This window comes from Eurosta solidaginis, chromosome 5 (assembly GCF_040869045.1).
Source record: "Eurosta solidaginis isolate ZX-2024a chromosome 5, ASM4086904v1, whole genome shotgun sequence".
Lineage (NCBI taxonomy): Eukaryota > Metazoa > Arthropoda > Insecta > Diptera > Tephritidae > Eurosta > Eurosta solidaginis.
In genome coordinates this window covers 108156807-108182165 of record NC_090323.1, presented here as the reverse complement: position 1 = coordinate 108182165, position 25359 = coordinate 108156807, and the positions used below count along the sequence as shown (strand labels likewise).

The 25359-nt window shown below is 38.5% G+C and overlaps 1 protein-coding gene and 1 long non-coding RNA gene across 7 annotated transcripts in view; one reads left to right on the top strand and one right to left on the bottom strand.

Annotated features, from left to right (window-relative positions):
- Ltn1 (E3 ubiquitin-protein ligase listerin) overlaps positions 1-25359 on the top strand; it is a 1386601-nt gene that overhangs the window by 499710 nt on the left and 861532 nt on the right. The gene's annotated exons all lie outside the window — the stretch shown is intronic.
- LOC137253902 (uncharacterized) lies at positions 12073-12485 on the bottom strand. Its single transcript, XR_010953914.1, has 2 exons — positions 12408-12485; positions 12073-12341 (listed from the first exon to the last, which is right to left on the bottom strand). It is a non-coding gene; the product is annotated as an uncharacterized lncRNA (long non-coding RNA).

Sequence of the window (25359 nt, the reverse complement as noted above, 5' to 3'; positions counted from 1 at the left end):
GAGTTTGCTCAAATATAATTTGTTTTCGCTGAGATATCTATTTTGAAATTTTGTGGTGTAGTAGGAGTGGTTTCTAGGGGTTAGGGGATACGGAAGTTGATGGGTTAACAGTTAGGTTGGTTAGCCCACTTGTGGTATGTGATATCTAGATAAATAGGACTTATTTTAGGAAAAATATGCGAGTAAACGCTGTCCACAGGGTTAAGTGGGTTAGCCTGCTCGCGGTATGATAGGGGTTGTTTCTAGGTGTTAGGGCTGTGTGTGACTTGGTACCCGAGGGTTAGATAGTGTAGGGGTGTGGTGAGTTAGCAAACTTATGGTGTGAGACAAAATTTTAAGAAAAATAAGACTCAATTCAAGAAAATTAGTACTCGACTATATCATGTCTATGTTATCTCAATCGATTTTCAGGTGTAGCGAATTTAGAAACATGAAAATTTCAAAATGCGATATCTCAGCGAAAGCAAACGATATTTGAGCAAAGTCGACACCATTTGGAAGAATAAGAGTTGTGCTTAAAGATGTCATCCTTTAATTTTGGTGAAAGAAAACATCTGCAAGGCTACATAACCTCAAAAATGCCAAAAACCGTGTTTTTTGCACTTTTAGGTTAGGATATCTCAAAAAGCAGAGCTGATAGAGCAAAGACAGATTTGGATTCAGCGCATCATAAACCTTCGGAAATATATAGTCTGGTTTCTGGGTCTGAATAATGGTTGAATTTTGTCGGCCTGTGTTATTTATCGAAATAACTGATAAAAGGAATTATGCTATGAATCAATCTATAACTAGGACTATACATCTACATAGCAAATAGATTCAGTAGTGTTATTAATTTTAATAACAGCTTATATAAGTTTAAACGTGAATTGTTTTCTATTTTTAACGAGTCTGTAAGAAAGCATGTAGTTATCGACATGTAAAAATTGTAGATAAAAGTCAGCGCAAAGCATTTATCAAACACCAAAGGCATGTCTCAATTGGGTGAAACCAATTTCAAGGGGTTGTGTTCGCAACCCTCTCAAGGGGTTGCCAGCGCAATATATAGCTTCTCCAACCCAATTGTCAACATCACCTACCCGTGGCGAAACATGTTTCATTGACAGCCGATGATATGGCGACACCAAGCTCCTCATGGAACTAGGGGGTGGAGAGGGCGGGTTGGCCTAGAAGGTCTAAAGTGGTCATGTTAACCGTTCACGAGATGGTCGGGCTAATACCTTAGTGGTACTTTGTTACCGGAACGTACCGGATCAATATCCGGCAAAGGACCATCAACATCGGCCCAAAGCCTTTGGGGAGTGTCTTTGTCGTTAATACATCAACAACAACAAAGCATGTACTTTTAGACTGAAAAAATAAATAAGTAAATAAAATGTGCGCACAAAGTAATGACTAGTAATTCACATTGATATTATTGACTGGTTGACTTAGCACATTTTTTTTGAACAGCGGACGACTTAGCACATTTACACATCATTGCTCACAGCACTTAAAAATTAAAATATTTTTTTTTGTGATCGTTGTATTTGGAATTCAGTTTTAAAACTGCATTAAAATACAATTTTTCAAAAAAGTGACTTAGCACATTTTTACATTAAGCTAACGAATGCTTTATAAACAGAGGTTTTTACTATTATTATTATTATTGTTTAGGCAGGATGCCTAACTTTTTCCGCATCTGTCTGCGTTCCCCCCAATGCAACCCTGCGAATCGATACTCGATACTCGAATTAATTTGTAACCACCCACACCATCACCGCCACATGCATGTGCATGCATGTACATGTACGTGTATGTGTGTTTTTTGTCAGCACTCATGCATATGCATGTCGGGGTTGATATGTGGCTGCCTTTCCCCTCCACAACGGAGGATTTTGCGGGTCAACGGTTGTAGCTTGCTATGCAACCGGCCTCTTTGATTTCAACAGCCAACCAGCACGCATCTGCCGCCAACGATCTCTGCCGTTTTATACTCAGGTAATATTGTACCCTAGCTATTTATCTTTACTGAATAAAGATCATCCTTTATAACGAGAAATCTCGTCTACTTTCTTATTTCTCTATTTCCACACGCATATTCCCACTGAGATCGACCCGGTGCGCCCACCTCTCCAGGATTAGACGCACAGCGGCCGAACATTTGGTCCTATCTCACCAGGAATTGGAAACAGCACCTTAACAATACAGTCCACAACATAATTAGCCCGAAAAATTCATCAGGAAAAGTATTTTGCCCACCAACAAAAAAGTCTATTATTTAATACCAACGTCAAAACACTGAGCAAGCGACAGCCAGCGGAAGCCACTGCATCACACAAACTACTTTACTACACAAACCACATAAGCACCACTATACAAATCGCCATAAAAAGACAGAGTAAGTGCAATATTTCTTGCCACATTTTTTTTGGTTGGTTAAAAACAATAAATGAAAAGTGCGAAAAATCATTTAAAGTGCCATACGTGATTGTAGTTAACCGCGAAAAGTGTGAAAAAACTGTGTAGTGCCAAAAAAGAAAATAAGTGCAAACGCGTTGCATTAACGTCGGTTAAGATTCCTTGTGACTATCTGGTCTGTCCCCCCACCAGCGGTAAGGCTCTCCAGACACAGCACAGGGAAGAGGTGCACATAACCTCACTTTCACAAAAATTTCACGCCATTTGACTGCGGCAAAATTTAATTTCTTTTGCGTCACTATTATTTTCACTAATTTCCTTAATCAATCTTGTTACACAGTTTTTTGTTCTTTGTTGCATAAGATCTATTTCACGGTTTCACACTTTTCGTCGAGTTTATATCAACGCGCGCACTTAGTATACAATACAATTTAACTTGGAAGTGGCGAGTGGCCCCCTTTATTTACACAAAACACATTGGTGTTGCTTCCCCCTGCTCCCTGTTTTACGGCACAAATAATCTGCAAAGTCAGACAAAAATAAACAAATTAAAAGTAATAATCAATTCTGTGTAATTTTAATAGTTGTTGGTTGGGTGATTCGCTCAGGTTTTCAAGTTTTATATCCCTTGATTAATTCGCTTTCCACTTTAATCCATGAACATGGAATCATATATTAGATTGGCCGATCGAATAATCGAATTCGAGGCCGATTTTAATGACATAAATGCGGCTCTGCACACTATACACACTCTTGCAATACAGCAAAAAGAGTTGCAAGCTAAGTGGGAAAAAGCAGAGAACGCCCTAGAGGAGTTGCTTGGCTCTGACACGCTCGACGCAAAGAAAATTGCAGCGGTCAAGATCAAGCATAAAGCGGCATATGCCGTATTCCTGAGATGCATGTCAAACATGGCTGAACTTCAAGCCAAATTGAAGGAGGAAAAAGATAGGGCAGTCAAACCTGAGGGAGAACGCGGGCGCGAACACAGTATCCGCCTGCCAGCTTGCGATACTGAGGTGTTCAAGGGCGACTACCTATCTTGGCCAACGTTTCGTGACCTGTTCACGGCCATATACAAGAACAACAGTCGCCTAAGCCCGGTAGAAAAGTTATTCCACCTTAACCAAAAAACCCAAGGTGAGGCAAAGGACATTGTCAAGAAATGTCCTTTGACAAATGAAGGCTTCGAAACAGCCTGGAAAAACCTATGTGAGAGATACGAGAATAAACGGATTCTCGTAAACTCACAACTACAAATCTTGTTTAATTTAAAAAAGATAGATAGTGAGTGCGGCAGCTCTATCAAAACCTTACAGCGCGACATAAATAATTGCTTGGCATCTTTAAAAACACATCAGATCGATGTTTCAAATTGGGATGCGATTATTACCTATTTATGTTCGACAAAATTACCAGAAAATACGTTGGCTCTATGGGAGCAGAGCATTGACCACAAGACGGACATATCCAAGTGGGAGGATATGGACAAATTCTTGTCAAATCGCTTCCAGACACTTGAAACCGTGTCTGGTTTCACAGGGAATGCCACTTCTAAAGTGCAAAAATCAAACACGTCCCGCCAGTCGACGGAAAACCCTACAAAAAGACTTGGTGCTTTTCAAACCAAAGTAACCAAGCAACCAACAAAATCAATATGTAAAATGTGCAAATCTACGGAGCACAGATTACGCAACTGTTCACGTTTTTGCGATTTAAATCCGGTAGAAAGGATTAAATTCGTCAAATCCACAAACGGCTGCCTGAATTGTTTATCCCCAGGACACACAGTGACGAGGTGCACCAGTTCGTACAACTGTTCCAAATGCCACTCTCGTCACCACACGCTCCTGCATGCGGACACACTTCAGCAACCGGCGGTACGAAATCCCTTCAAAGATGCGGATAATGCCCCATCAACTTCGGCACAGGCAAGGAAAAGGCAGGAATCGGGACAACCACCTTCCTCGGCGAATCAGAATGTCAAATCCTGCCATGCCAATTCCAGCACAGGCGTGCTATTAGGAACTGCTCGCGTACACATTCACCATAATGGTACCGACTTCTCCGCGCGGGCATTAATTGATTCTGGGTCTGAATGTTCCTTCATAACTGAAAGACTGAAACGCAGAATCAATTTGCCAGCGAGGAAAATGCATGCCCATGTTTCAGGCATCACAAATGCGGTGTCAGCTCAGGTGAAAGAAGCATCCAACATCGAACTACGTTCACCAGTGGATCCCTGCTTCAGCCTGACTACACCCGTACTAGTTCTAACGAAACTCACTGGGAATCTTCCATCCTGCCATATCAACGCAATGACTATGCAGGCATTCCCAGACTTGATTTTGGCAGACAAGAGGTTCTACGTCAACGAAGACGTAGACCTCATACTTGGCGGAGACATATATCCCCACATTATAATGAGCGGTATAAAGAAGAATGTGCTTAACACACTCTTAGCCCAAGAGACAGTGTTCGGTTGGATACTAACCGGTCGTATCGAATCACCGAATCCAACGAAGAGCATTATGTCTTTTTACAACGAGGTTGCGTTAGACAATCAACTCAAAGCTTTCTGGGAGGTAGAAAATGTACCCAAAAATAAAATATTAAATGAGGATGAAAGGTACTGTGAACAAATATTTAAAGAAACAACGCAGCGAAGTGAGAATGGAAGGTACACCGTGTCACTACCATTCCGGCAGGATTACCCTAACAATATTAACTTAGGACCATCCCTGAAGCGTGCATGCTCTCAATTCTTCCGGAATGAGGGGCGGCTAATAAAAAACCCACATTTAGGAAAAGAATATGTTCGAGTGTTGTCAGAATATGAAACGCTCGGACATATGAGAAAAATTGAAAAGAATATTCCATCCGACGATTCGGATAATTATTTCCTGCCCCACCACGCCGTTGTAAAAGCAGAAAGTACAACCACTAAGGTACGCGTAGTATTTAACGCCTCGAGCCCTACGGCCAACGGCAATAGCTTAAACGATATTCTCCTCCCAGGCCCAGTCCTACAAGCCGATCTACCCATACTTATCTTACGATGGAGACTATACCGCTTCGTATTCAATAGCGACATCGAAAAGATGTATCGACAAATTTGGGTGAACGAAAATCACACCAAATTTCAACGTATTGTGCATCGCACTTCCCCGAATGACCCTATTAGTCTTTACGAATTAAAGACGGTTACCTTCGGGGTGAATTGCGCTCCATATCTCGCGATAAGAACGCTCCTACAACTAGCAGACGACGTCTCAAACTCGCACCCTACAGCGGCTAGCATACTGCGAGAATACATGTATGTAGATGATGTGTTAGCGGGTGGACATACGATCACCTCGACTATTAAAGCCAGAGATGAAATTCGTCAAGTCCTACACTCAGCGGGCTTTCCACTTCGCAAATGGACATCCAATTCAGAGGACATTCTAAGGGACATCCCCAAAGCAGACCTACTCAACGAAAACTTCCTGGCATTCGAAGATACCAGTTCAGTGAAAGCGTTAGGCATTCGATGGAATGCCCTATCCGATTTATTTTATTTTCAAGCAGGGACGCTGGACAACCCGGAAAACATTACGAAGAGAGCGATACTATCAGCAATCGCCAAACTTTTCGATCCCTTAGGATGGCTGGCACCAATGGTCATTGTGGCAAAAATACTCATGCAGAGTATTTGGTTGGAAGGCACCGCTTGGGACGAACCAGTATCTACCAGTACGCTGGAACGATGGAAAACCTTCACCGACCAATACCATGAAATCGATAAAATCCGGATACCTAGATGGGTCAACTTTTCTCCAGGAACCGACATCGAGATCCATGGATTTTGTGACGCATCCGAGAAGGCTTATGCAGCAGTCATTTACATGCGTGTCAAAACGGATGATAAAGTCTGCACAAACCTACTTCTAGCCAAAACCCGAGTAGCCCCAGTGAAAACTCTTTCTCTTCCACGATTGGAGCTTTGCGGAGCCGTGCTGTTAGCGGAAATCACCGAATCAATTCTCAGGAATCTCAAGTTGGGACCAGTGAAAGTGCACCTGTGGACGGATTCAACGATCGTCCTCGCATGGATAAGGAAACCGCCCTGTTCCTGGTCAACCTTCGTCGCACATCGGATCACCAAGATCATCGACATGGTCGGACATAGGGACTGGCTGCACGTGAACTCAGAGTCCAACCCAGCAGATTTAGGCAGCAGAGGATTACCTGCGTCTGAATTGGTCAACAATTCGTTGTGGTGGCAGGGACCTTCTTGGCTGCAAGAAGACACTTCCCAATGGCCAGCACAAGAAAGTGACTACATCACCTCCGTAGAGGAAAAGAGGGCAAAGACCTGCGCAACAACAACCGTCAATCCTACCGATATTCTTCAACGCTTTTCCGACCTACCTAGGGCTCTACGGGTCTTATCACACGTTATGAGGTTCTACCGAAGAACCCACCCCGAAACAAAAAATTCATTCCAGGTCATGTCGCACCTAATCTCCCCTGATGAAATTAAGGCCACTACACGACTTTTAATCAAAATCTATCAGAAACAACATTATAGTTCCGAATATAATTATCTAAAGGCCGGAAAACCAATTGCAGGGAAAAGTGCAATACTCTCACTTAATCCCTATCTAGACCAACATGGCATCATTCGGGTAGGAGGGCGACTCGGGGCGTCAAAGGACTTAGCTTTTAATGAACGCCACCCAATCCTCCTTCCATACAACTGCAGGTTATCCCGTCTTACAGTCCTAATGTTTCATCAACAAAGTTTGCATGGGGAGAACCAACTCATGTTGCGTCTGATACGCACCCAATACTGGATACCGAACATCAAAACCATGATTAGGGCTACAATTCACAATTGCAAAGTGTGCACTGTACACCGAAAGCGTGCTCAGACCCAACTTATGGGTATTCTCCCTCGCGAACGCACGACATTCAGCCGTGCATTCACGAATACTGGAGTCGACTTTGCCGGACCCTTCGACATTAAAAGTTACCGCGGCAGAGGGTGTCGACTATCCAAAGGCTATGTCTGCCTTTTCGTGTGTTTTTCCACACGAGCGATTCATCTGGAGGCCACTACTGACCTCAGCACCCCATCATTTCTTGCGGCTTTTGCCCGTTTTATATCTAGACGCGGATGTCCCAAAAACGTCTACTCCGACAACGGTACAAACTTTGTCGGAGCTTCACGATCCCTACGATCGGAATTCAAAACTTTCATGGCACAAGCCCGAGACAATGCTGTCTCGAAGTACAGCCACCAGTCACTCACTTGGCATTTCATCCCTGCGGGCGCTCCCCACATGGGAGGGCTGTGGGAGGCTGGAGTGAAAAGCTTCAAAAGCCACTTCAAAAAGATAGCCTCACCACACAAATTTACATTCGAGGAATTCCATACACTCTTGTGCCGCATCGAGGCATGCCTGAACTCGCGGCCCCTCAGCCCGGCATCCAATGACCCAACGGACCTTGAGCCGCTTACTCCAGGTCATTTCCTCACTGGCGGCCATCTACTGGCTCCGCCAGAGCCGGATGCTAGTGAGAGCCCTGCCTCGATGATCAATCGGTGGCAGAAACTCAAAGCCCTCCATCACACTTTCTGCAAGCGATGGAAAACCGAATATCTATCCGAACTTCAAAAAAGAGTGAAGTGGAAGCATCCCAAACAAAATATAAAAGTGGGAGATCTCGCTGTCCTCAAAGAGGACCACTTATCTCCCAACGAATGGAGGTTAGGTCGAGTTGTCAACGTACACCCCGGCGAAGATGACCGAGTACGCGTAGTCGACCTCAAAACCGAGAAGGGTCAAGTCAGACGACCTTTGGTCAAACTGATCCTTCTTCCAACGGAAGAGACGGATTGCGAGAAGGCTAAGTGCTCCTCCTAACAATCCCTCCGTTCCTCCATACCCCTCCCTTCAAAAAAAAAAAATCAAATCCAAAACACCTTTTCCCCCAGCTACCTAAAATCAGAGGCCCACGGTTGGTAATAGCATAGAAAGCAAATTAAGGAACCCGCGTCTTCGTGTCTCTCTATCCCTAAGCCTGCGTTTCTCCCGAGCCATATATTATAATCAACCCCCCGGTCTCATGATGGTGCGAGTCTACCGGAGGGGAATTCAAAACGTACTACGCGATGGCAATGGGGAAAGGGAGCGCGGGACATAAAGACGCGTTCAACCACGCGCCGTGATGCCCCGCTATCCCTCGGCTTGTGTCTCTCCCGAGGCCCGAATTATAATCAACCCCCCGGTCTCGTGATGGTGCGAGTCTACCGGAGGGCGATCCTACATCTTCTCTTTTTTTCTCTACCCCCGGTCTCGTGTCGAGTCTACCGGAGGGAATCCTACACCTGACTACTGGTGGGCAATGGGGAAAGGGAGCGAGACGCACGAGGACGCGGGAGAGCTTACCAAAAGCTCGCAAACAAAAAAAGCAGTTTTTTTCAATTAACATTATTAACCGGGAGCCCCCTGAACAAAAAATCCCACAATTCACTCGCTCACCCAGAGCGAGGACAACAGAAAATCCCAACTCACTCGTTATCCCATAACGAGGACATCATAAAAGCCTACCCCAGAAGGGCGAACATATCTGCCACAGAACACTTATTCCTTAAATTTTACCAAATCAAACCCAGCTCTCGTTCACCCAGAACGAGGCCAACCAAAACCCCTAATGCAGATAGCCCATCTGCCACCCAACACTTATTTTTTTTGTTATTTTTTACAAAACCAACCCAAATTCACTCGCTCACCCCGAGCGAGGACACAAAAATCAACAGCTTTCTCGTCCCTTTTTGTAACATTTACCATTTACCTTCACACCTAAATTAGTTGCTAGTATCTGCATTCAAGGCTTCGGTTTAGAACATACCAACCTTTACTTTAACCTACGTCTTGAAACATTTACAAAAACGCCATGTTGGGGATGTTCCGAATATAGTCAATCTTTTTTGTAAAACGCGTCAGTCGATAAAACAAAGAAAATAAATATCCAACATATTTAGAAAGCAGTAAACACCTTTGTACACTTCTCGGTGCTTGAAATACGAATAGCTTCCTCTTCATACTCGTAACATTTACTAGTGTCTCCAGGTCCTTGGCATCGTGGTATACAAAGAGCTTCAACTTTTTTTGGAAGTTGACTCATTTTCATTGGAAATTTTATTTTTCAAATGTTCCTTATAATCCAAAATTTTACCCTTCCACTTTAGTGACAGTGTGACTTTCGTCACCTACTCTAACGGACTTAGTTCCACGTCGAGTAATTCATGAACATGCTAATGATAGCGGGCAATACGTGAATGTAAACTTTTGCGTAGCACACCATAAGGTGGGACCAAATCTTCGTCAAAAAGTTTGAATAGTGTCGATTAGCCACAAGCACAGTCCATCGGCATGGCTCACCCTTCACGTATTTTTTGGGCATTAATTTAGTTGCCTCTGCCACTGCGATATACAAGTCTCATATATAGCTTCCTTACATTCTCCTTATTATATTTTATCGGTCATATTAAAAGCATAAATGAACAAAAAATTACAAGAACGACACCCGTTACGTAATAAAACATTTTGCTATGACTAAGTCTTCCAGAAAAGAAAAAAAACTGAGACTCCTACTCCAAACTGAACGAATTGAGAATAATCAGCTCGAGATTGGGGGAGTCGATATGACGACCCAGTGTCAACCCCAACTCACTGTTCATTGAATGGTGGGAAATGCAGCCTCGTTCGGTTTTGAGTAAATAGATTAAAGCAAAATAAGGATTGTCGTTCATCAAAGTGCTGGCGAACTCTCGTTGGGGCTGCACATTCATACTGTGTGAATTCATCACGGTCAATTTCCAACGGAAGCTCAACACTTTCAGAGAAGTTAATTAATTTATTTTTTTTTCCTGAAAATCCTCGTCGCGGGCTGATAATCCACAATTGTACTAGGTTTCAATATGTCGCTTGAGGTCGGACAGAATCACAGCAAAGGCTCGTAATGACTTATGGCATACCCAAAATATATAACACAGAGAGTAGAAAAATCATTGTTCAACCACTATCGTGAAGCCGCCTAAATTGCAGCAGACTCTAAGACTTATTCATATTAATTTTTTACACTCAGATTCACACATCCGAAAATGAATCAAAACGTATGCCACGTAATGAGACGTCTTATGGGAAGGCCAAAGGCGATATTCGGCAATTCATTTCGCAGCTATCAGTTGTCACGGACTTTCTTTTTGCTTTATTTGGACTGTTCGTTCATTAAAATTTCATTCGAATTAAAGCTATTTCATGAACGGTTTCAGTCACACTTAGCATATGTTTGCTTTTAAGTTGTTTGACATAATTGTGTCTGCTGTTAAAATGCACAAAATATGTGACTGAGGGCATGAAAAGACAACGCGTAAATTTCGATACCTCAAGGAGAGGCTGGTGGACCACGGTGTCGGACGATACCTACATAAAAATTTGCAATTCGCAAATACAACTGTCTACAAAACTGCTGTAAAACAAGGTACATGGTCCATTTTTGGATTTTAACACATCTAAAACTAGGAAAATAATCCATTGTGCTGCAAATTTCGTACTCAGCAATAGTGTATTTATACGTCTAAAAACAATATCCACATTTGTTCAACTCGTCATTTATGCACACCAAAGAAGCAACTATATCAAGTTATTACCGCATTGTTACCATACGTATAAACGCTGATAAGAAGTCCGTACAGAAGCTAAAAGTGCATCTAAATCAACAAGAGGTTGTCGCAGTAATTGCCGTTCGCAATCTGTAGAAAACGATAGAAAGAACAAAGTTATAGTGGGGTTCGTCCCAGCCCGCGGCAACAGAGCTTATCACGTAGTGTGATAACAGTGAGTCGTTCTAGACTTCCCATAGTAACGCTGGGGCTAGTTCAAACACCTTCAAGACAAAGACCCATCGATGCAGCCAGCAACTGATTGTGATCCACGTGCGTGTTATGATAGATCTGTACACATTGGCAACAAGCTTATGATGTCAGACTGAGATCGGAGCTACCACACGGACCGCCAACACATGATGACGTACTTGATGTAGTGTCACATCTAAGCTGTGTAGTGTAACACTACTATTAGTGGAACTACATCATTGCAATAACGTCTCAATACCAAAGCCAGATGCTGCACCACCACCTGCACCATGTTGGGAATATTTACTTAGCGAATACCTGTCAAGTAAATTACATGAGTGGGGGGTACCACAGCGCGGTATGCTAAGGCTGTGCGCGTGGAACAATTGAAATTATATGAATCACTTTTAGTCATTCGCGACGTCAATTACGGTGTCATTAGCCCTTTCTCCACCCTCTACTGAAAACCTTGTATCAAGTCAGGGTGAAATATCTCCACCAGATAGGGAAAACGTGTGGTTATTCTACTACACCAATTATGCGTAGTTATAATGCCAAACGTACATACATTTGCTGGGTTTGTTTCCTTTTCTTCGGCCGAGCAAGAGCAGCACAACCATCAAACAATTTGTGGCAACGTAGATGCCCCTTTACAACTACATGCCAATGGATATTCCCGAGCTTACGCGATGTATGAACGCATTAAAATTGCGTGGTGCTGGGATAAAGGTTGCTTATGAGATGCTTCAAAATTGATATTTGGATATTCTTTATCAGGGTTTTTTTTTTATTTGTGCCGATATTGGGTCCAGCTGTATTGCAGACAAAAATAGAATCATAAATATCATCGATGTCTTACGTGCATTAAAATTATATCTATAGCGGAATCCGGACTGGTACGCATCTTTGTAAAATCCCCTTTGGCCAACGATAAGTTTGAAGGCGGACGCGTTTTGGGTACATAAATCGATCGTTTGGATTCCACAGACGCCAATTTGACCATATGTATATTTCTAACTGCTAACTGGTATACCTAAAAAATAAAAAATTATTCAATAAGACGAATATATTATAGAATCATGTATTAAAATTTACTTACCATTATATTCACTTCTCAGTAACCACCAACCTTACTCAACAATGCATAAAAATGAAAAGAATGAAGCAACGGCGAAGTGAATCATTCGATCCATTTACCGGTTGCTTCAATTCATAGAACTTTACATTTGTGTGTATGAATGTTCATTTGGTTTGCCTTTTGCCGTTGGCATATTTGTAACCAACGTATGTACATAGGTATGTACTTGGCTCGGCACATCATATTAGTGTTGCACCACAAGAGGCAACCGGGTACCGAAAATCCGCAAAACACACAAAACCGGGATCGGCATTTTTGTGACCCATACTGGCGCGTCGGGCAGTCCCAGAAAATTACTTACGCACAAAAATAAAGGCAAAACCCTCATTTAAAAATAATTATGGTCTCATTTACAAAAAAAAAAACGAAAACAAATTCCTTTTTGATTTTTTTCGGTTTTTTTTTTTGCCTTCGGTACTGCTTGTTTTTTGTTTTTTTCTTCTGGCTGGGGGCAGGACTTGTTGTTTTCAACAACAAACATCACACACATCAAACAGTCATTATAAGGGCTCGGTACAAAAACAATCCGGGTCCCGAAATTAAAAAATCCCGAAATGGGAAAAGTGAACTGTTTCTACCGGCCTAGTGTGCTACTGCCCCAGTGACCTAGTTTTTTTTCAAGGGCAGGCAAATACATATATGTATATATACTCGCACACCACAAATTCACCATACCAGCTGTCAGCTAACCAAGAAATACACGACAGAGTTGCATGGTACATTTAACATAATGGTACGTGCAGATAGAACGCGTCGTGAAGAACGCATCGCCAATCTGCATGTAAGCACCGGCAGTTGGTACATTTTCCAAGTTAATTACGATGTTCGCTATTCGTCATGAGCTGTCGCACAACATTAAACCAATACCGTCGTCAGCCGCTACGGTTCGTTTTAAACTCGGTTTATTCACATTTTAACGTACGTTTGTTAATAAACGCACGAAAACAAGTAATTTTGCGCGGGTGGCTTGGAATCACGTCCGCTCCAACCTCCCACACACCGCAATCTTGCTGGTTATGTTGAAATATATAAGCTGCTCGAAATCACAGCACTAACTATTCTGCAAAAACGCTCTCGTCACTCCACGTCATTTGACTAGTCATTTTACGGTGACAGGTTATATTCGTAGTCACATTTCCATGGGCGTGGGTAGGTTTGTAACCAGGTGTTTTGTAGGGTAACAATATAATACACAACTGACGATATACATGCGCTGCGGCGAAAACGCGCATCACCCAGCCAACCTCACAAAAAAAGGGCCAGCCGCCGCGAGAGCGACACGATACACTAGACGCTGGAACGGAGACCTCGGCCTCTTCGTCCAGCCCAGAATAACCTAAACCAAAATAATGCGAGTCTGGAACGGAGACTTCGGCCTCTTCGTCCAACCAAACAAAATAATGCGAATCTGGAACGGAGACCACGGCCTCTCCGTCCAAACAAAAAAAATTTTTTTTGCCAGTCTGGAACGGAGACCTCGGCCTCTTCGTCCAGCACCATGGACCTTCTACGTCATATCACTTCATGGATTCTATTAATATCTACGAATTATGTATAACCAAAGGCAAGAAATATTCACTTTCCTCCACTTCTAATGTTTCTTTTTCATCCTAGCTTAGGTGGCATGCTGCGCAAGTCGGGCAGGACTCCCGGTCACCCGCGACGCTGGCGAAATACGCAATTTAGGTTAAGTTTAGTTTTAATGCAAACGTTTTTCTCGTTGCTTTTCAGCGGTCGGAGATCGGTGGGGGTAAAACGATGTTGCGTATCGCAAGGGGGGCCGGCATGTTTAGGCAGGATGCCTAACTTTTTCCGCATCTGTCTGCGTTCCCCCCAATGCAACCCTGCGAATCGATACTCGATACTCGAATTAATTTGTAACCACCCACACCATCACCGCCACATGCATGTGCATGCATGTACATGTACGTGTATGTGTGTTTTTTGTCAGCACTCATGCATATGCATGTCGGGGTTGATGTGTGGGTGCCTTTCCCCTCCACAACGGAGGATTTTGCGGGTCAACGGTTGTAGCTTGCTATGCAACCGGCCTCTTTGATTTCAACAGCCAACCAGCACGCATCTGCCGCCAACGATCTCTGCCGTTTTATACTCAGGTAATATTGTACCCTAGCTATTTATCTTTACTGAATAAAGATCATCCTTTATAACGAGAAATCTCGTCTACTTTCTTATTTCTCTATTTCCACACGCATATTCCCACTGAGATCGACCCGGTGCGCCCACCTCTCCAGGATTAGACGCACAGCGGCCGAACAATTATTATTACTGTTACTATTTTATTATATACACATAATAACTAATTCAATTAATACATACCTCATTAGCTTTTTTTTCTTTTTCTTCTTTTGTTAATTATATAAACATGCTAATGACTCAATTGTATGCGTAAAATTTGTAAATGGAATGAGATAAATTCTCCCAAAAAAATTTATTTTTTTTTGAGAATGTATTTGTAGAATTTTGTGCGTATACGAAGGAAATAAAGAAACAAAATTTGAACAACTTGATAAATATTAAATCAATTCAAAGTGAAACAGGAGTTAAGTTGTATTAGAGTTAAAATAACAAGAACAATACAATAAAAGTACCCTACATTACTCCCCCTTCCGAAAACTAATTGCTCAATAAATTAAACCTAACCTTTTTCTTTTTAATTGTAGGTACGTCAGTGTAATTGGTGGTGTTAAATGTTGAAGTCGTTTCAATTGTTGCTGGCTTCAATCTGTAAATATGAATAGTTCTTCATCATTTATTTCTATTTTAAGATATTTCTTATATTTTTCAACAACCCTGTAATGTCCTTCATATGGTTGTTGAAGAGATATTTTATTAATAATTCGTACAAACACAAATTCACAATTTTGTAAATCTTTCGGAATATATATAACTAAATTTTTGTTGATGTTTCAAATCTGAACTAACATTTCTCAAACGTTCGCGTAATCTATTCAAAATTTCATTTGAAGAAAAATGTTCAGTAGTTGAACCAGCTAATTCACCGGGTGAACGTATATTTTGACCAAAAACCATTTTAGCTGGTGTAGCCAAAATATCTTCTTTAAAGGTCGATCGCAATCCTAACAGAACAATAGGTAACTCTTCATACCAACTTCTGATTCCATTTCTAGCCATAACCGAAGATTTTAATTGTCTATTGAAACGCTGTAATATGATGACTGCCAAGTAACTTTGTCAATTCTGAGAACAAATTAGACATAAATTGTGTACCTTGATCCGTAGTTATTGGAACAAAAGGTCTAGGGTTTTCTCCTGACACTTCACTCCATATATTAAAGTTTAGAAGAGGTATTTTGATTAATTTAAGGTTTTGAAATGTTTGCTGGGATATAATTGAATTAAGTTCACTGTCTTGTTGTTGCGTACTTTGCAAATTTTTGAAATTTAGTTCTAAGTTTTTAATTGCATCTACTTCGAACGCACGAGATAATGTATCAGCTACAACATTTTCTTGTCCCTTAATGTATATTATCATTCGTGCATTGAGCAATGAATTCCATATGTCTAGTCTTGGACTACGTTCTGTTTTTGAATTTAAAGCAAAACCAATCATCTGTGAAAACTGTAAATTGTCGTCCTTCTAAAAGATAGCGAAAATGCTTTATATTCAAATAAATAGCTAATAGTTCCATGTCAAATGCACTATACTTCATTTCGGATGTACACAGTTTCTTGGAAAAGAAGCTAAGTGGTTCTAGTTTACGATTAAATGTTTGATATATGACACCACCAATTGCCGTATAAGATGCATCTACGTTTAAAGAGATTTTTGCATCTTTGGTAAAGTGATTTAACAATATCGTAGATGCAAATTTGTCTTTACGGTCTTTAATGCATTCAAAGCCTTTCTTAGATGTGTCGTCCCAAATTAAAGTCTTTTCTCGTTTCTTACTTGTTCGATTGATTAAATCATAGATAAATGTCGTAAACTCTGCTAATTTTGGTATATATCGATGGTGATAATTTACCATACCGATAAACTTTTGAGCTTGTTTAATAGATTTTGGGCATTCAAAATACGAATAGCTGTCACTTTTTCTTCTGAGGGTCTAATTCCCGTTGCAGAGATATTATGTCGTAAAAAATCAACATTAGTAACGCCAAAAGTACATTTGTTTGGTTTAATATCACTGGTCGACGGCCAAAATTTACCAGAGACGCCGTTATGAAATTCGTATGTAAAACCACCCCCTGATTTCGAAAATCGAGTTCATTTTTGATTCTATGGTACCGTTTTTGAGATATTTGCAATTTACCGTTATTCGAAAAAACCAAAAAGATGGCTCCATTTAATTGCGTATATCTCATGAACGGGTCAAGCAATTGCAAATAAGTTTACAGAATCGGAAAGACGATAAAATTTGCTATAAATGCATCATACATTGTTTTTTGCTCAACCATATAGTTTTCGAGATATTAGCTCATCATTTCAGATTTTTGTTTTTTTTTTTTTATGAAAAATATGAAAAAAATTACTCTTTGCGAGGGCAGCATTCCAAAACCGCAACTTTTTTCAGATATTTTTTCTTTACATAAAGCTCCGTTTAATTAGAAAAAAGATAAGCTATCACTGAAGAAAATCGATGTAAAACTACGTAAGTTATAAGCGATCAAATAAAAATACCCAGGTTGCGCAACTTCAATGTATGTATACATACATATATAAAAGGTATAAAGTGAAAATGGGATATTATCCGGATAAACGAATAACACCATAGCGGTGATAATACTTTTTATTTAAATAAATCAAATAGTACTTTTAATACTCGAATTGTGTTATAGTAGGTAGAGTGGTTGCATCGAAAGGAAGAGTGGTTGGGTTCGAAACCTGCTGTAGGCATGTAGTTATAAACATGTATTTCCGTCACTTATGGGTAAGTATGCAGGTAGATTTTCAAAATTATTAGACACAGAAAATTTTTAAAGCCTACATCTAAAGCAGGTAGTATTTTCTTTTCCCGACTTCGTATAAAAAGGAACCTTTCTGTCTAGGTAAGATTTAATTTTTTCAATTTTATTCTTGTTCCGAGTATAAATATGAGTTAATGCGCCTTTAAACTTCATAAATCAATGCAAGGCTCGCCGGAGATAGTTCAGTTCATAAGTCAAATTAAAAAACCGTGATTTATTAAAAAAAAAAAAAAATGAGTAAAAGGACGCGAGAATTTGAGTGTAATAACGATCCAGATATGTTCTGTTTCATGTGTGGCCAATATACTATCATAAGGCGACGACGAGTGTTCTCAGATTATCTCAAAACTTTATACTCCAAGTATTTTGGCATTGAGCCTAAAAATGCTGAAAAACCATGGACACCGAACACTTTATGTACATCGTGTCGAGTAGAATTGATTCAGTCGGAATCAGGACAACAAATAAAATTTGATACACCAATGATATGGAGAGAACCTACTTGCCATTCAATAGAGTGTTATATTTGTCAAACAAAAGTACTTGGCGTTGGAAGATCAAGAAGAGTAACCTATGCCAGCGTACCTACAGTGACATTACCAGTCCTACATTCAACGGCAGTTGCGGATCCAGTTCCATTGTCAACAGTAATATCTGAGTGCGGGGAATCAAGTTGTACTGAATTTCGCATGGGAAACGAGAGAAACGTTCTGTCATAAGCACAACTTAATGATTGGATAAGAGATTTGGAACTATCCAAGGAAAAGGCCGAGATCCACACTTCTCGTATGCAACAATTTAAATTTGTGTCATCCGATGTTACGGTGATATATTGTAGAACTCGTCACGAACCATTTTCCAAACACTATACCAAGAAAGACAGTATATGCTACTGCAACGACATTCCTGGTTAATTCAAAGAGTTTGGTCAAATATATGACTCAAAAGAGTGGCGATTGTTCATAGACAGCAATAAACTGAGTTTGAAGGCTGTATTATTGCATATTGGTAACAAAAAGCTTTCTATCCCGTTCGCACATGCAGTAAATACAAAGGAATCCTACGAGGAAATGCAAAAACTACTCAAATTTATCAAATATGAAGAGCATGATTGGAAAATATGTTCTGATCTCAAAGTCGTTGCAATGCTATGCGGTCTACAAAGTGGCTACACCAAGCACTGCTGCTTCCTCTGCAAGTGGGATAGCCGAGCTCGTAAGGACCACTACGTCAGAAAGGATTGGCCGGAAAGAGTCGAGTTTACCGTTGGTGTGGATAACATCAAATACACCCCTCTTGTCAAGAAAGAGAAAATCATACTTCCACCCTTACACATCAAGCTTGGTCTCATTAAAAACTTTGTTAAGGCTTTGGACAAAGAAGGCGAAGCATTCGACTATTTGAAAACAATTTTTCCAGATATTTCTCAAACCAAGATAAAGGAAGGTATTTTTGTCGGACCACAAATAAAAAAGTTGATCAACAATAATCAATTCAAAGGACTACTCTCATCAGTTGAGGCAGCAGCGTGGGAATCCTTTGAAAAGGTCTTTGCTTCTTTTCTCGGTAGACACAAAAGCCCTAACTACGAGCAGATAGTGAATGACTTAATCAATAATTATGCGAAAATGGGTAAATATTAAAGGCCTATTAAAATTAATTTCCCAAAATTCTATAACTTGTTTACCTAACTAATATTTTCTTTCCAGGCGTAAATATGTCGTTAAAAATTCACTTTCTGCACTCACATTTGAGCTTTTTTCCGGCAAATCTTGGCGACGAAAGTGACGAACATGGCGAAAGGTTTCATCAGCAAATGAAATTAATTGAAAATCGATATCAAGGATTCTGGGACGTCGCAATGATGGGTGAGTACTGCTGGTTTCTCATAAGAGAAACCGATCCTAAACTGAATAAGCGTCAAAGTCGAACACATAATTATTTCGACTACATAAAAATAAAATAAATAAATGTAAGGCGCGATAACCTCCGAAGAGATCTAAGGCCGAGCTTCTCTTCCAATTTGCGTCGTGCTCCTCTTGATTTTTCCCTACAAATTGGCCGGACGGGACCTACATGTTTTATGCCGACTCCGAACGGCATCTGCAAGGCAGATGACTTTTCACTGAGAGCTTCTCATGGCAGAAATACAATCGGAGCGCTTGCCAGACACTGCCGAGGGGCGACCCCGCTTAGAAAAATTTCTTCTAATTGAAAAATCTTATTTCTAAAATTTTGATGTTGCTTTGCCCGGGAGTTGAACCCAGGGCATACGGTGTGATAGGCGGAGCACGCTACCATCACACCACGGTGGCCGCCAAATCGACTACATAGTAAAATAAAATTAAGATAAAGATTGTTAGAATATAGTACAAACATAAATAAATTTAAAAAAAAAGTTAAAAATATGGGTAATTTCATTCATAAATTGAACTTTTAACTAAATAGAAACAGAGCATAGCTAGATATTTCACTCTCCTTTATACCATACATACGTTTTGAGGTATACGTTGAAATTGCGCAACCTGGGTATTTTTATTTGATCGCTTATAACTTACGATTTTCTTCGATGATAGCTTATCTTTTTTCTAATTAAACAGAGCTTTACGTAAATAAAAAATATTTGGAAAAAAGTTGTGGTTTTGGAATGCTGCCCTCGCAAAGAGTAATTTTTTTCATATTTTTTCATAAAAAAAAACAAAAATCTGAAATGATGAGCTAATATCTCGAAAACTATATGGTTGAGCAAAAAACAATGTATGATGCATTTATACTAAATTTTATCGTCTTTCCGATTCTGTAAACTTATTTGCAATTGCTTGACTCGTTCGTGAGATATACGTAATTAAATGGAGCCATCTTTTTGGTTTTTTCGAATAACGGTAAATTTCAAATATCTCAAAAACGGTACCATAAAATCAAAAATGAACTCGATTTTCGAAATCAGGGGTGGTTTTACATACGAATTTCATAACGGCGTTTCTGGTAAAGAGAAAAAGTTGAAATTCGTGGTCCAGTGTATTCAAACCGTACTCTGTAAGACGTTGAAAAAGTACTCGGAAGATCTTCAAAGTGTTGTTCTTTGTTTTCACTCGCGACTAAGAGATCATCGATATATGTAAAAACAAAATCCAAACCATTGACTATTTCATTAATGAATCGTTGAACTGTTTGTGCCGAATTTCTAAGACTGAAAGGCATTCGTACAAATTCGAACATACCAAAAGGTGTTGTAACGGCGGTTTTATAGATATCTTCTTCTGCCATGGAAATTTGGTGATAAGCCCTTACCAAATCTAATTTCGAAAATATAGTCTTATTTCTGAGATTTATGTTGAAATCATGAACATGAGGCAAAGGGTAATGGTCTGGCACAGTAACAACATTTAATCTTCGAAAATCACCACAAGGACGCCAGTCGTTTAATTCCTTTTAGGTACATGATGAAGTGGAGATGTCACAGATGAATTTGAAGGTCTACATATCCCTGTCTTTACCAAAATAAGTGAAGTCGGTTTTGGCTACTTTGAATTTAATTGGATCTAAACGCCTTGGTTTAGAGTATGGAAGATTTCCTTCAGTAACATGAACTGTTGAATGTTTAACTGGTTGCAAATACTCTGGTTCAGCAAACAGTAAATGAAACTCTTTTAACAACTTAGTATATTTGTTATCAACATTTTTGGAAGCGAAATATTACAAGCGCATGAAATTTTATTAACTGAAAGATTTGTTACTGGGTCAATCAAACGTTTACATCTGATGTCAACTAAAAGGCCATATTTGAATAAAAAATCAGCACCAATAATTGGGTTCGCTTTATCAGCTATCGAAAACGTAAATGGAAACTCGCGACGTAAACCAAAATTGATGTTTAAAAGTTTTCTACCATACGTTGAAATCGTTGATCCGTTAGCTGCAGTAAGAATTAAATCTGACGAACGTTTTGTGGAAGGAAATTTTGTCACTGGAAGCACCGATATTTCCGCCCACTATAAATTAAAAAATTCAATTTGTTTCTTTTATCAAAAATAAATAGGCGACGTGTAGAAGTGTCTAAATTTCCGTTCTTTGTCGGCGCAACAATTGATGATTTTAGTTTGATTCCTATTTTTAGAAAAAGTACAAGGTTGTTCACATTTCTGACCTTTTTCTCCAAATTTATAATGAAATCTACATAACCAATTTGTATTACACTGGGATTTCGACCAATGTCTAAAAGGACTTCTATAATTATTCCTATTATATGTCCAAGATCTCGAATTTTGATTAACTTCTTGCCCCAAAGAATCCAATTCTAGTGAGAGTTTTTGAAAATTTTCACACATCATATTAGTATTTTTAATCAAATTGTCAAAGATTGGTTTCGGTAATTTAGAATTTGGAAAATTACTAATAGTTGATATTTCAGATTTGTTAATTGCTTCCCGTTTCAATTTGCTATCATACGATAGCTGCCCAGCATTTATTTTTTGAAAATTTTGATCAAAAAATATTTAAATATCATACCCCAAGATGATTAAAAACGTTCAAATTTAAAAGCATTTTCTGTTCGATTATTAATGTATCGTCGGGAGAAAAATGTAACTTGAATATGATTATTCTTCAATAATCATTTATGATTCCTGTTTCGAAGCGCTTTTTATTCATATTTGATATCATTGTAAAATTGAGCTTTAATTGTTTTAGAGTAATATTTGACTGATTTTCACAGGTATTTTCTGATCATATTCGTGAACATATTTCAATCGTTTTGGTTGAAATTTTTGAATGCGATTATCATGCATTTATTCTTCATATCTCATTCAAAATAATACTACATAATAATCTTATTTCATCAGGGGAAGAAAGCATGCAGAAGTGACCCAGCCAGCATTTTTTGAAAATTTTGATCAAAAGATATTTAAATATCATACCCCAAGATGATTAAAAACGTTCAAATTTAAAAGGATTTTCTGTTCGAAAATTTACGTAACGTCGGGAGAAAAATGTACCATAAATATGATTATTCTTGAATAATCATTTATGATTCATATATCGAAACGCTTTTTATTCATATTTGATATCATTGTAAAATTTAGATTTAATTGTTTTAGAGTAATATTTGACTGCTTTTCACAGTCATTTTCCGATCATATTTGTTTGTGAACATATTTCAATCGTTTTGGTTGAGATTTTTGAATCATTTTTGAATGCGATTATGATGCATTTATTCTTCATATCTCATTCAAAAAAAGATACTACATAATACTTTTATTTCATCAGAGGAAGAAAGCGTGAGGAAGTGAGCTATTTGAACGACAGGTCACTCGCAAACAAACTTGACCGATATACACCTGTGACTACAACATCCAATATCAGCTATGATCGTCAACATCTTAAAATACGATACGGTACGGGATGTTGAAGACATATCCAGGTACATATGTCAAGAGAGTTTCACTTACCTGGTCAAATAGCTCACAACTTTTATATTGTCCAACTATTATATATTTTCTGGAATGCTCAAGGTGGAGAAATGGTTTGGGAAATTTTCGGCCACGAGCAGCATTTGCATTGCATTGTCTTGAAGAATGTCTTAATAATAAAAATTTTATATACTTATTTTTTCTGAACTTCATGATTGAAAAAATGTGTGTATGTGAAAAAAATAAGATTTTCAATAAAAAGTAAAATTTTAACAAGTATAAAACTCATTATTCAGTCAACAAATATAGTAAGAAAAGATTCAGAAAGGTGAATTAAAAATGATTATAAATTTTTGGTCACCTAAAGTAAACACCTGTGATTCAAATATGATTCCAAAATGTGATTGAAAAACTATATTCAGTTTTTAATCATCAAAGGTAAGCATATTTGATTATTTTTTTGTTAATTTTTATGAAATATTAAAATGTAATCATCAAAGGACTTCAAAATTGATTCCAAAAAGTGATCGAAAAATGCTTTTCAATTTTTGATCATCAAAAGTATTCATATTTGATTATTTCTTTTGTTCAATTGTATGATAACTCATTATTTAGTCAGAAAGAGTAATCAAATTGTATTTATATGTAGGGAAATTGAAAATTTAATCATCTAAATGCTGAGTGGGGAGCTATTCGAACCACAGGTAACTCGCAAACAATCTTGACCGATATACACCTGCGACTATAACACCCAACGTCAGCTGTTAACGTCTACGTCTTAAAATACGTATACGATACGGAATGTTGAAGCCGTATCCAGGTATATCAAGATAGTCTCACTTACCCATTATGTATTTTCTGGGAAGCCGAAGGTGGAGAAATGGTTGGGGAAATCTTCGGTCGCGAGCAGCATTATTTTTTGTCTTGAATAATATCTTTTGTGTAAATAATAAAATTTTTATATATTTTTCATAGCTTCATGATTGAAAAAATATGTGTATGTGAAAAAATAAGATTTTTAATGAAAAGTAAAATTATAACACGTATAAAATTCATTATTCAGTCAACAAATATATTCATAAATGATTGAGAAAGCTGAATTAAAAATGATTATAAATTTTTGATCACCTAAAGTAAACACATTTGATTCAAATGTGATTCCAAAATGTGATTGAAAAACTATATTCAGTTTTTGTTCATCGAAAGGTAAGCATATTTGATTATTCTTTTTGTTGATTTTTATGAAATATTAAAATTTAATCATCTAAGGACTTCAAAAATGATTCCAAAAAGTGATCTAAAAATGATTTTCAGTTTCAAAAAAGCATTCATATTTGATTATTTATTTGGTTCAATTGTATGATAACTCATTATTTAGTCAGAAAGAGTAATCAAGTTGTATTGATATGTAGGGAAATTCAAAATTTTATCTCATAAATGCTGAGTGGGTGCCCTTGAATACGTATGTACATATGTATGTATGTTCGATTGTTCACCTTGCTTGCACTTAGTAAAAGAGCAAGTGTATTTGATATTGGAAAGTCACGGTATATTATGACTGCAGTGGTTCCCAACCCATGGCGCGCCTCAGTGGATCCCAACTATTTGTTACGATATGATTAGAATTCAGCGGTTCCCAAACACTATCTGTTAGAATCTTTTTTAATGCCTTATATTTATATATATCTTGTGTTATATTTTTTATACTAAACTGCATTTCTGCATGAACCATGAATCTGGGCAACTTGTCAGAAAATGTGACAATTTAACGGATGTCGCAAAAGTTTCATTCCTATTCAGATTGACATAAGGATTTGGAACTCATTATTATTCAAATCAATAAGGGAATCGTTATTATTATGTGTGTGTGTGTAGGTGTACTTATGTCACATTGTGGAGTACGACACATTATGAAGAACAAAAATATTAAACGAAAGTTATTTGACAATGTTCGCGCAACGAAATCAGCGAAACGTCGGATCTAAAAATATGAAATAAATTTTGTACTTGCTTTCAGAAAGCAATTGGTAGGAAAAACTAAATCACTTTAATTACGAAAGAATTTTAGCACAAAATTACTAAAAATATTGAGTCGGAGAAGGAAGTTCATATTCGACAATATGAAGCATTTAAATTTAGGAAAGTACATCATTAAACGTATAATATTAACATATTAAATATTGAATATATCTATATATAGAATCAGATATAAAAAATTATACGGCTCACCAAACTTTTATAAATTGTTGTTGATATTTTAATATTCATAACGTAGTGTAGGGGTTTTTGAATCACAACTGAATTAACCAATCTCGTTCTATCGCCTTTGCTGGAAGCAAATTCAATATTTATTTAATGTACCACACCTAAAGTCATTGTTGTAGCGCTTTTGGTGTTGGCGTTCAAATATTACGGATCTTCACATAAAAATATTATGGTTGAATTCCTTATTTTCTTGGACAAATGTTTTGGTTGTAGTTGTTGTTGTAGCAAGCATGCAGCTTTTTCAAAGTTTTAACGGTGTATTGGAAGTTGCGAGATTTACTTAAAAT